This window comes from Nerophis ophidion, linkage group LG21 (genome assembly GCF_033978795.1).
Source record: "Nerophis ophidion isolate RoL-2023_Sa linkage group LG21, RoL_Noph_v1.0, whole genome shotgun sequence".
Classification (NCBI taxonomy): Eukaryota; Metazoa; Chordata; class Actinopteri; order Syngnathiformes; family Syngnathidae; genus Nerophis; species Nerophis ophidion.
Genome location: NC_084631.1, coordinates 3,583,675 through 3,593,674, shown reverse-complemented (window position 1 = coordinate 3,593,674; position 10,000 = coordinate 3,583,675). Strand labels below are relative to the sequence as shown.

Below are 10,000 nucleotides of genomic sequence, written 5' to 3'. Positions count from 1 at the left end.
AGGTGATAATCACAAAGCAAGTGTGCGTGAAAAAAAAAAGGCAGTTGCCACAAGTGCATAACTATGGAAACGGAACAAACAGGAAGTGCCACCAGGAACTAAGGATGACAAACTAACCAGATGTGATACAAAACGGAATCAAAAACCAGAATATGACATGATCGAAGTAGCGGATCATGACACAAGGGTCTGTGTTAGTACTATTAACTTACAATGGCGTTCTTTTTGTATTGTTTCCGTTTCATAATTCACCAAAACGTTACCGTGGAATTATCGTGTCAGTTTGGTGGATTGGAGAGCTAGCTTTTGCAGCCAGTGGGTCCATGACGATGGCTTCTGTTTTGTTTGATTAGCCGTTTTACTGCCATGTTACAAGCATCGTTCAGAAAAAATGAAGGTATATAAATAAACATTTACGAATCGTACCGGTTTATTTCTGCGGTGCGGCTAATATATGTGAAAAAATATATAAAAACACTTGATGGGTGAATAGCCCGAAAAATATGGTAATCTCTCCAAACAATTACCCCAGTCAAGCCACCGCCCCAGTTTTAAAACAAAAACATATCCCTGGTTTTGTGCCAAAACCACTAGAAAGGCCACATTATCATGACCTGGGGTTATAAGATGTATTCTTTTCAATAAATACCAACACATTTTTCTCTCAAAGTTCAACAAAGGGCTCGTTGGAATCAAACAAGGAATATATATTCATGCATTCACACACAATGCCAACATCTGGGAACGAGGATGACATAATAAAAGAAAGTTAATAATGACCTGTTGACTATAAATCCCTTAAACGGCACTCGTGCATGCATCCTGTTTGACCCTCGGCCCGTTCTGTATCTTGGGGAAACCATATAACTGTGTTGTTACTATTGACCCACAAGCGGGGTAAAAATGGTGAGCAGAAATAGACAAAAACAAGGGTAAACCATGGAAAGCCGAGGTTCAAAGCCATGGTAAGTGGTTCTCCCAACAAGACGAGACTACTTTTATCCAGTACTGCGTGAGTCGTCATCACTGGAGCAAATGTCTGCTGAAGCGTTTGAATTCAGAGAGGTGGAGCTTCACTTCCGTGTTTAAATTTCAGTTTGGTGCAGTTGTAGCCTGTATGTTACCTAAGTAAAACACTGTACAAGTATTAAGTAAACAATGAATTATATAACCGGGCTAGATCAGAAGAAACTAAATTCAGCTCTAGGAATGAAGACTGAACACAGGTTTTAAGTTTAAATGGTACCAAATTATATTAAATAAACAAACTGACATGTAAATTCGAATGGCCATTCACATTTTCAACATAAGTTACAGAACGTTCAATATTTACAATGTGATACAGTACTCGATTCCGTCCTTGTTTTTACCAAGAATGGTATAAGCGCAACACGACATTTCATTAAACAACCTTGCAAAGTCCACGTTGTGGCGGCAGTGTCCAGAGGGGTTTTAGTGAAGGTAACGGGGTAGATGTGAAAGTTGAGGAGGACAGAAATGAACACATTGCGTTTATGGAAACCAAAGGGGAAAAAAAACAGAGCGGCTGCTGAGGAGCCTCCTACCCGCCCGGGGCTCGGTTGGGTGGATTCAGTTCGGTTGGTTCGGTTCCAGGCATAAAGCTTCAGACTCTAGCTCGCCATCCAACATGTCCTGTACAACAAGGGCAGGACCAGGCAATTTTCCAGTGCGCACCCACAAAATACATTCAGATACTAAATAATAATAATCCCTCTTACACACACATGTAAGAGGGATGTGTACTATGGCTATGAGTTGTTTTTTTTCCCCCTTGGCCTCAGTCTGCACCCCCACTCCAGGGCCCAGGCTAAGACCGATTTTTTTTATTTTATTTTAATCTTCTTTACCTGTATGTCATCTTTTTTGTAAGGGGCATTGGAAGCCGGCAGACCCGTCAGCGATCCTGTTCTGTCTCACTGTAATGTTTGTCTGATCTTGAATGGGATTGTGCTGAAAATTGTAATTTTCCTGAAGGAACTCTCCTGACGGAACAAATAAAGTACTATCTAATCTAATCTAATCTAATACTACTGTATTCAAATAGCAAGTATATTTCTTAATATTGTACGATAAATAATTCATGAATCCAATTAGAATAAATATAATATTTTTCTATCAAAATATTAATTCTCTAATATCAAAATGTACCCATTGCATCCACAAATATTGATCTGCCGTTTCTTTTCTTTTTCTTCTATGTCCCACTCTCCCTTGTGGAGGGGGTCCGGTCCGATCCGGTGGCCATGTACTGCTTGCCTGTGTATCGGCTGGGGACATCTCTGCGCTGCTGATCCGCCTCTGCTTGGGATGGTTTCCTGCTGGCTCCGCTGTGAACGGGACTCTCGCTGCTGTGTTGGATCCGCTTTGGACTGGACTCTCGCGACTGTGTTGGATCCATTATGGATTGAACTTTCACAGTATCATGTTAGACCCGCTCGACATCCATTGCTTTCCTCCTCTCCAAGGTTCTCATAGTCATCATTGTCACCGACGTCCCACTGGGTGTGAGTTTTCCTTGCCCTTATGTGGGCCTACCGAGGATGTCGTAGTGGTTTGTGCAGCCCTTTGAGACACTAGTGATTTAGGGCTATATAAGTAAACATTGATTGATTGATTGATTGATTGATAGCAAACAGTGGTTCACTGGACTGCATCATAAAATGCATTGGATGCATATCAAACAATTAACACAACCCAAAAACAGATCAGACAATTGTTGACAGTGCTAACGTTTCATTTAGTTGACTATATTCAGAGAAACAGACATATAAGTAGATGCTAACAGCTCCATTCAAAATGAATGCAGCGGCTAAGCTACATAGATGCAACTCACCAATTCCGCAGATAAATCACACTTAACACTCTCGCACGACGACCCACGGCTTTAGTAGTTGGCTCCTACAGTTCGACATTATTACATTTCAGTTAAAAAAGCTTAGTTAATAATTAAAGCGTCAAAACCAAGTCACATACCTGCGGCAACGTCGCCCTCGCTCGTCCTGGAAGCTACCAGATTTTATGCTTCCCGCAATAGGTCATGTGACCACATGACGTAATGACGCACGTGGCCATGTGACCGCGTGACGTAAGGACGCACGCAAAGACAGATAAGACAACGGAAATAAATAGAATATTTAATTGGGATTTGAAAGGTTATTTAAATAGAGAGGATATTTAAGTAACATGATATTTAAATAGAAATATATTTAATTACAAATAATATTCAATGGGGTTTGAAAGGATATTTAAATAAAATTATTTAAAGATTTAATTAGAAAGAATATTCAATGGGGTTTTAAAAGGATATTTAAATGAGGATATTTAATGGGGTTTTGTCACCCAGGATACACAGTGGTTCTCAAACTTTTTCCACCTAGTACCATCTCAGAAAAAACATGGCTCTCCAAGCACCACCATAATGACCAACATTAAAATACGGTAGCGTAGTAGGCCCAAGTATTAAACAAAATGCTGAGGTTTTATTAGGGACCGAATGTCCCTTTGGGACAGAGGACCCTATTGTAGTTGTAAGGTTTTATTATTCTTTATTATTCCGGCGCCTCTTTGAGCTGTAATTTGACCCCCTTAACATGCTTCAAAACTCAGCAAATTTGACACACACATTAGAACTGGCAAAAATTGCAATCTAATAAAAAAACCAAAACCCCAAAACTCAAAATTGCGCTCTAGCACCCCCTAGAAATAAAACACAGACAAAACTGCTCCTAGGAAGAAAACAGACAAAACTGCTTGTAACTTCCGGTAGTAATGTCATAGAGACATGAAACAAAAACCTCTATGTAGGTCTCACTTAGACCTACAGTTCATTCATTGACATCCTTCAGCAAAAATCAACAGGAAGTTGGCAATTACCCCTTCAAAACAAAAGTTTTGTAAAAACCCGTCACTTTTTTTCAAATATTATCTCCTCTGAGCGCGTTTGTTGTGTCGGCTTCAAACTAGCACAGGAAAGAGATCGAACCCTTCTGATTAAAAGTTGATGAAAGAGTTTTTGTAATTGCTCCGGTTTTAATTTTACGAGCATTCAAAGAATCACTGCGCTGCTGCCGTCTTAAGATGGCCGCTTGAAAGTAGGAAGCACCAGGGGTACCACACGATGCAGAGAAGGTAGGTACTGTGCGGGTAAGGATATGTTGACTGAGTGAAAGAAGGAAACACCAGGTAACGTGCAGGTAAAGATATGTTGTCTGGGTTATGGCAGGAAGCACCAGAGTGTATGGGTGAAATAAAGAAGCACCGGTGTGACCCCAGGATGCAGGGAAGGTAGATAATGTGCAGGTAAAGGTATGTTGAATGGGTAAAGGCAGGAAACACCAGCAAAAGTCAGTCCTGTCCATCGCTGCTTGCAGCTTTAATTTAACGTTATTATTGAATATTTTTCACCACTAACATTACACAGTTTAAACAGTAACACTGTGTTTGAATATTTAGGTAATCCTTTTGGCGCACCACTCGATGGAGGCCGCATATACATGTACCTATGTGGAGGGGGGGCGTGCCGCGGAACAGGGTGTGCCAGGACCAGCCTAGAAGACAGCGACAGGTGAGTGGATGGCCCAGGTGGACCTTGTTATGTAATCACCTGTCGCCTTTATTAGCAGCAGCCAGATGGAGACGTTGTTGGAGTTGGAGTGGGAGCCAGAGAGAGAGACACCAACTCAGAAAAATACATTTTTCTGGAAAGCAAAAGGCTCTCAATATTTACGCAAATAAAACAGGGTTGTACCCTGAAATCCGGGCTCTCGTGGCAGTGTGTAGTGGTCCGAAGAACCCATTAGAGGGCAACCTCTACAACAGGGTTAGGGAATCTATGGCTCTTGAGTCAGATGTGGCTCTTTTAATGACTGCATCTGGCTCTCAGATACATCTTAGTGGACATTGCTTAACACGATAAGTAATTTAAAAAATCCGCTGGTAATCACAGTGTTAAAAATAACGTTGAAATTATAAAACATTCTCCTGCGTTTTAATCCAACCATTCGTTTTCTACCGCACCTGTTCAAGATGTCGCATTAATGGTAAGAAGTATTATATTTAATATTGGTTAACTTTAGAATAATAATGTTATCAAAAAGAATGAGAGACTTATTATACTCTCAAAATGTTGGTCTTAAAAATGAACATGTTTGGTTGTATTCAGTGTTAAAACATATCATATGGCTCTCACATTTTGAAATATTTGGCATTCGTGGCTCTCTCAGCCAAAAAGGTTCCCGACCACTGTTCTATAATTTGACGCCCAATGTGGGGCTCAAACCCTCGACCCTGAGATCAAGATTCTCATGCACTACCGATTGAGCTAACCCCGTTCCGCGGCAGGACCGCAGGCCACGCCCCCCTCCACAGCCACATTTTGAAAACCACTGGTTTAGTGCATTGATAACATAAAACATAGATTATTACCATAACTGCTTTAGTAAGATACAATGAAAGTTCATCAGAAATTGTACAAGATACTTCTTTCCAAACCAATCACACACTTCCAGCTTAAAAAAAAAAGTGCTACACACCACATCTGGTCTAACTACACTAATCAAATAAAAATGTCTTACATTACGATCATGCCTTGTCAAAGATGTTTTGTAGGGTAATCTGTGATATTTAGAGGGAGGCTAAAATATTGTGTGTATTCTTTTATAACATGTTCTGGTGGATAGTCCTCGACTACAGAATGTTTAGCAGGCGAAATATTCCACTTTATTAATAAATAGAGAAGGTTAAATGGTAAATGGGTTATATTTGTATAGTGCTCATGCACAGATATGAATAATATTAAGTTGTACAACATGTAATGTACAGAATATCAGAAGCATTTGTTCAGGTAGAATTATCACAGATTATATCAACAAATATTTTGACGGTCAAACTACAATCGCGACGATCCACATTTTGCGTTATTAACACGCAAAGCTGGTATCCAAACACGAAAGTGTAGCTCCTCTCCCCTGATTGCCAGTGCTCCTAAAACAGGAGTTGAAATTTTGTCAGGATTACACCAACAGACTGCCCGTTTTATGTTTGAATGTTTGAAAAACATTTCATTAAAGCAAACAAATTGTCCAGTTGTAATTTTAAAAACTTGAAAATCATCTGCCCATGGTACACTTATTAAAGATGAAAAATGATATCTATCTGCGATTAATTGCGAATAATTTCAAGTTAACAATGAACAAAATGCGATTAAATATTTGAATTATTTGACAGGCACGGTAAAATCATAATTCATCTATTTGTTGGCAGCATCTGACAAAGTCATATTCATGTTTTACATTTGCTTCTGATAGCACGAAATAACCGTGGTGCATTCAAGGACCCTTGATGTAAGTCCGAAACAGAGGCATCACGAGGCTTTAAAGACAAGGGAGGCTTGACCCCCAAAGTAGATGCACTAATAAGATGATAATAAATAATAATAAATAAACTTGAATGATCCACAAGGGAAAATGTTCTACACAGTAGCTCAATTACAAAGGATAATGTACTATAGTAGCAATATAAAATATAACATATATTTACATATTATATATACAGTATATTATACACTGTGGAGGGGAGGCGTGGCCTGCAGGCCAGCCGTGGAGCGGGATGTGTAAGAACCGGCCATCGAAGCAGCGGCAGGTGAGTAGATTGCCCAGCTGGGACTTGTTATCTAATCACCTGTCGCCTTTATTAGCAGCAGCCGGGCAGAGACACACGATGGGAGTTGGAGCGTGACAGAAACGCATCGAGAAAAGACTAAAAAACAAAAGACTGAAAAGTAGCAGAAGAGTGTGCTGTTGTTGGCGTGTGAGAAAATTATTGTCAAACCTGACTACCACCCACATATACACTGATATATTATATTTTAACATAATATATAACAAATCCCAACTACAATGTACGATATTACAGTATATGTAACATCTGCAGCAAAAAAATAAATAAAAAAATACATATATTTTCCTACATAAATGAACTATTCTCTACCTTACACTATGAAGTAAAATAACCAATCGTTTTCATCCGAGTGAATAATCTTGTTTGAGGCAACACGCGTGTAAATTTCCTCTTATTCCTCACTCAACCAAGTGGAACACTTTGTTAAAATATATATATATTAAAAAAAAAATCAAAATGTTATGGTTTGCAAGAGGAGTGATGGCAGACTGACACCAGGGGGCAGTAATGTCCAAAGATTTATTATATATAGTAAAAATATATACATGTGTATAATAATAATGATTAACAATTATGATAAATTATAGAATGGTGTGTGACAAAATCCAAGCGTGTATGTGTGTGACTATGTGTGCAGATTAGCTGTTAAGTGTTACCGTAAATGTTGAATGAGGAACGAAAGAACGAGGGCAGTCCATGGGGTATGCAGGGGATCCGGGGCGAGAGAGGCGTCAGAGTCGTGGGGCGAGCGAGGAGTCGAGGAACGAGGGAGGCAGTCGAAATTCAGGGCAAGGGAAGGAAAACAGGTACGCCGTGAAAGACTAAGTTCCCGCGCGGATCCCTGGGTCCACTGGTCTTTTAAGCAGCTCGCCCTCATCAATTCCAGGTGTGTGGAAAGGCAATCGTCTGCAGGCTTCTAGCCGCATGGGCGTGCTGCTCTCAGCGCGAGCAGGGGCGTGTCCGAGCACGCTGACAGCTGAGAGAACGCATGTGGGCGTGGCCCGCGTTGCGCTCGTCATGAGGCACAAATGACGCATTGGAATGCATTTTTTTTTTTTTTCCTCTTAAATTATTTATAGTCAATTTATTTATTACCAATTGAAATGCAATGTGGTCATTTTAATTGCTTTTTTAATTATTTTTGAGTGTTTTTTGTTTTTTTAATTGCGCCAATAACAACACAAATTAAAGCTGCAAGCAGCGTTGGTCGGGTCCGCCTTTGGCTGCTTCCGCCGCTTCTCAAACCCCGATCTTAGTCAGACCTACATTGAGGTTTTTGTTTCATGTCTCTAGGTCATTCCTGACAGAAGTTACAAGCAGTTTTGCCTGGGTATTTTCCTAGGGGGCGTTAGAGCGCAATTTAGATTTTTGGGGTTTGGTTTTTTATCAGATGGCAATTTTTGCCAGTCCTAATGTGTGTGTAAAATTTGGTGAGTTTTGATTTATGTTAAGGGGGTGAAATTATAGATCGGCGATTCTGGATGTTGTTGATAAATGGCTTTCGCTTGGCATAGTAGAGCTTAAACTTGCACTTTGAAGCATTTTAAGGGGGTCAAATTACAGTTTAAAGAGGCAAAAATGACATTTTTTTGGAAACTTTGCGCAGGGGTTCTTTGAAGGCGCGTAAAATCCAAACCGGAGCAGTAATCAAAACTTTGTTGGATAGTTTTAATCAAAAGGGTTCAATCTCTCTCCTGTGCGAGTTTGAAGCCGAAACGACAAACGCGCTCGGAGGAGTTTACGTTTGAAAAAGGTGACGGTTTTTACAAAACTTTTATTTTGAAGGGGTAATTTTTAACTTCCTGTTGATTTTTGCCGAAGGATGTCAATCATCTAAATGTAGGTCTAAGTGAGACCTACATAGAAGTTTTTGTTTCATGTCTTTCCGGCATTCCTACTGGAAGTTACAAGCAGTTTTGTTTGTGTTTTCTTCCTAGGAGCAGTTTTTGCTGTGTTTTATTCAAAAATTGCGCTAGAGCGCATTTTTTAATTTTCGGGTTTAGTTTTTTTCATTAGATCGCAATTTCTGCCAGTACTGACGTGTGTGCCAAGTTTTGTGAGTTTTGAAGCATTTTAAGGGGGTCAAATTACAGTTCAAAGAGGCAAAAATAGCATTTTTTTGCGAAAATTTTGTATTGAAGGGGTTTTTGCTAACTTTTTGTTGATTTTTGCCTGAGAAAGTAAAATTATGAATTGTAGGTCTAAGTCAGTTCTACACAGAAGTTTTTGTTTCATGTCTCTACGACATTCCTAACGGAAGTTATGAGCAGTCTGTTGTTGTTTTTTTTCCTAGGGGGCGCCAGCGCGCAATTTTCATTTTTGTGGGTTTGGTTGCTTAATATGTTGAGAAGGTTTGCTATACCGACGTGTGTCAAATTTGGTGAGTTTTGAAGCATGTTAAGGGGGTCAAATTAGGGTGCAAAGGTGTGGAATAATAATAAAACAGCAGTTTCAATAGGGTCCGCAGGCCCATTGCAAAAGGACTCCTGTGGAGTCCTTTTGCAATGGGCCTGCGGACCATAATAAAGTGGATTGGATTAGATTATTTCCTCACTGGATGTTAAATTTAATAATTGATTTGGGAGCAAATTTTGTTGTACTTTTTAACTTTATTCCACATTCTCCAGTACACCTGCAATGGCAACACAGAAACATGACACCCGTGTGGTTAAAAAGCAAACTAAGCATGTTTGTGTGGGTCTAAAAAAAACAAAACTCCCAAGTTCATTGCTCTAGTCTTCATTTTGAAAGCTCATGTGTAAAATACCTTTCATTCTTCTATTGTCGTCCCGTTTTGAACGCTCAGATAAGTGGAGAAAAACACCGCATTATCCACAGAAAATGTATGAATGAGTAAAACGAGGGCTGGGAAAAGTAAATATTTGAAGTACTGCCTGAGGAAAAAAGGGTCAATAGTGCAGAATATAATTTTGTAGGAGAAATACACACCAAATAATATATATTTTTTATTTGACATGTTTTTTTTTATTAGGCACTTTTAAAACCACACCCTCTACATTATTATTATTACATATCAAACAATGACATACACTTTATTTGTAACACTTGATAGAAACTGGACATACACTTCCCATGCAATACTGCAACGAGAAAAACATAAAATATGTATATAAAAATAGCTTAATTTTTATAATTTTTTTTTTGCATATACCGTACATTCTTTGGCTTTATTTATCCACCCATTTAAGCGTTAGTCGGCGACTTAAATATGTGCATGGTTTGTAAACCGCAAGCATCAAAATAAGTAAGTCTGATTATAATTCTGCAGGTCAAAGTAAAC

At 39.3% G+C, this 10,000-nt stretch overlaps 1 protein-coding gene and 1 long non-coding RNA gene across 2 annotated transcripts in view; both read right to left on the bottom strand.

Annotated features, from left to right (window-relative positions):
* Positions 1 to 3,061, bottom strand: part of LOC133539589 (uncharacterized) — a 4,406-nt gene extending 1,345 nt beyond the window's left edge. The window contains exons 1-3 of the long non-coding RNA XR_009803441.1: positions 2,995 to 3,061; positions 2,855 to 2,919; positions 1 to 1,653 (exon numbers count right to left, since the gene is read on the bottom strand). The exon at positions 1 to 1,653 is cut by the window's left edge and continues 87 nt beyond it. This is a non-coding gene — a long non-coding RNA (uncharacterized LOC133539589). The remainder of the gene's footprint in view (positions 1,654 to 2,854; positions 2,920 to 2,994) is intronic.
* Positions 3,062 to 9,652: 6,591 nt separating this feature from the next.
* LOC133539587 (uncharacterized) overlaps positions 9,653 to 10,000 on the bottom strand; it is a 198,440-nt gene continuing 198,092 nt past the window's right edge. Inside the window, exon 25 of the mRNA XM_061881608.1 lies at positions 9,653 to 10,000. This exon is cut by the window's right edge and continues 254 nt beyond it. The gene's annotated coding sequence lies outside the window, so the exon portion shown is untranslated.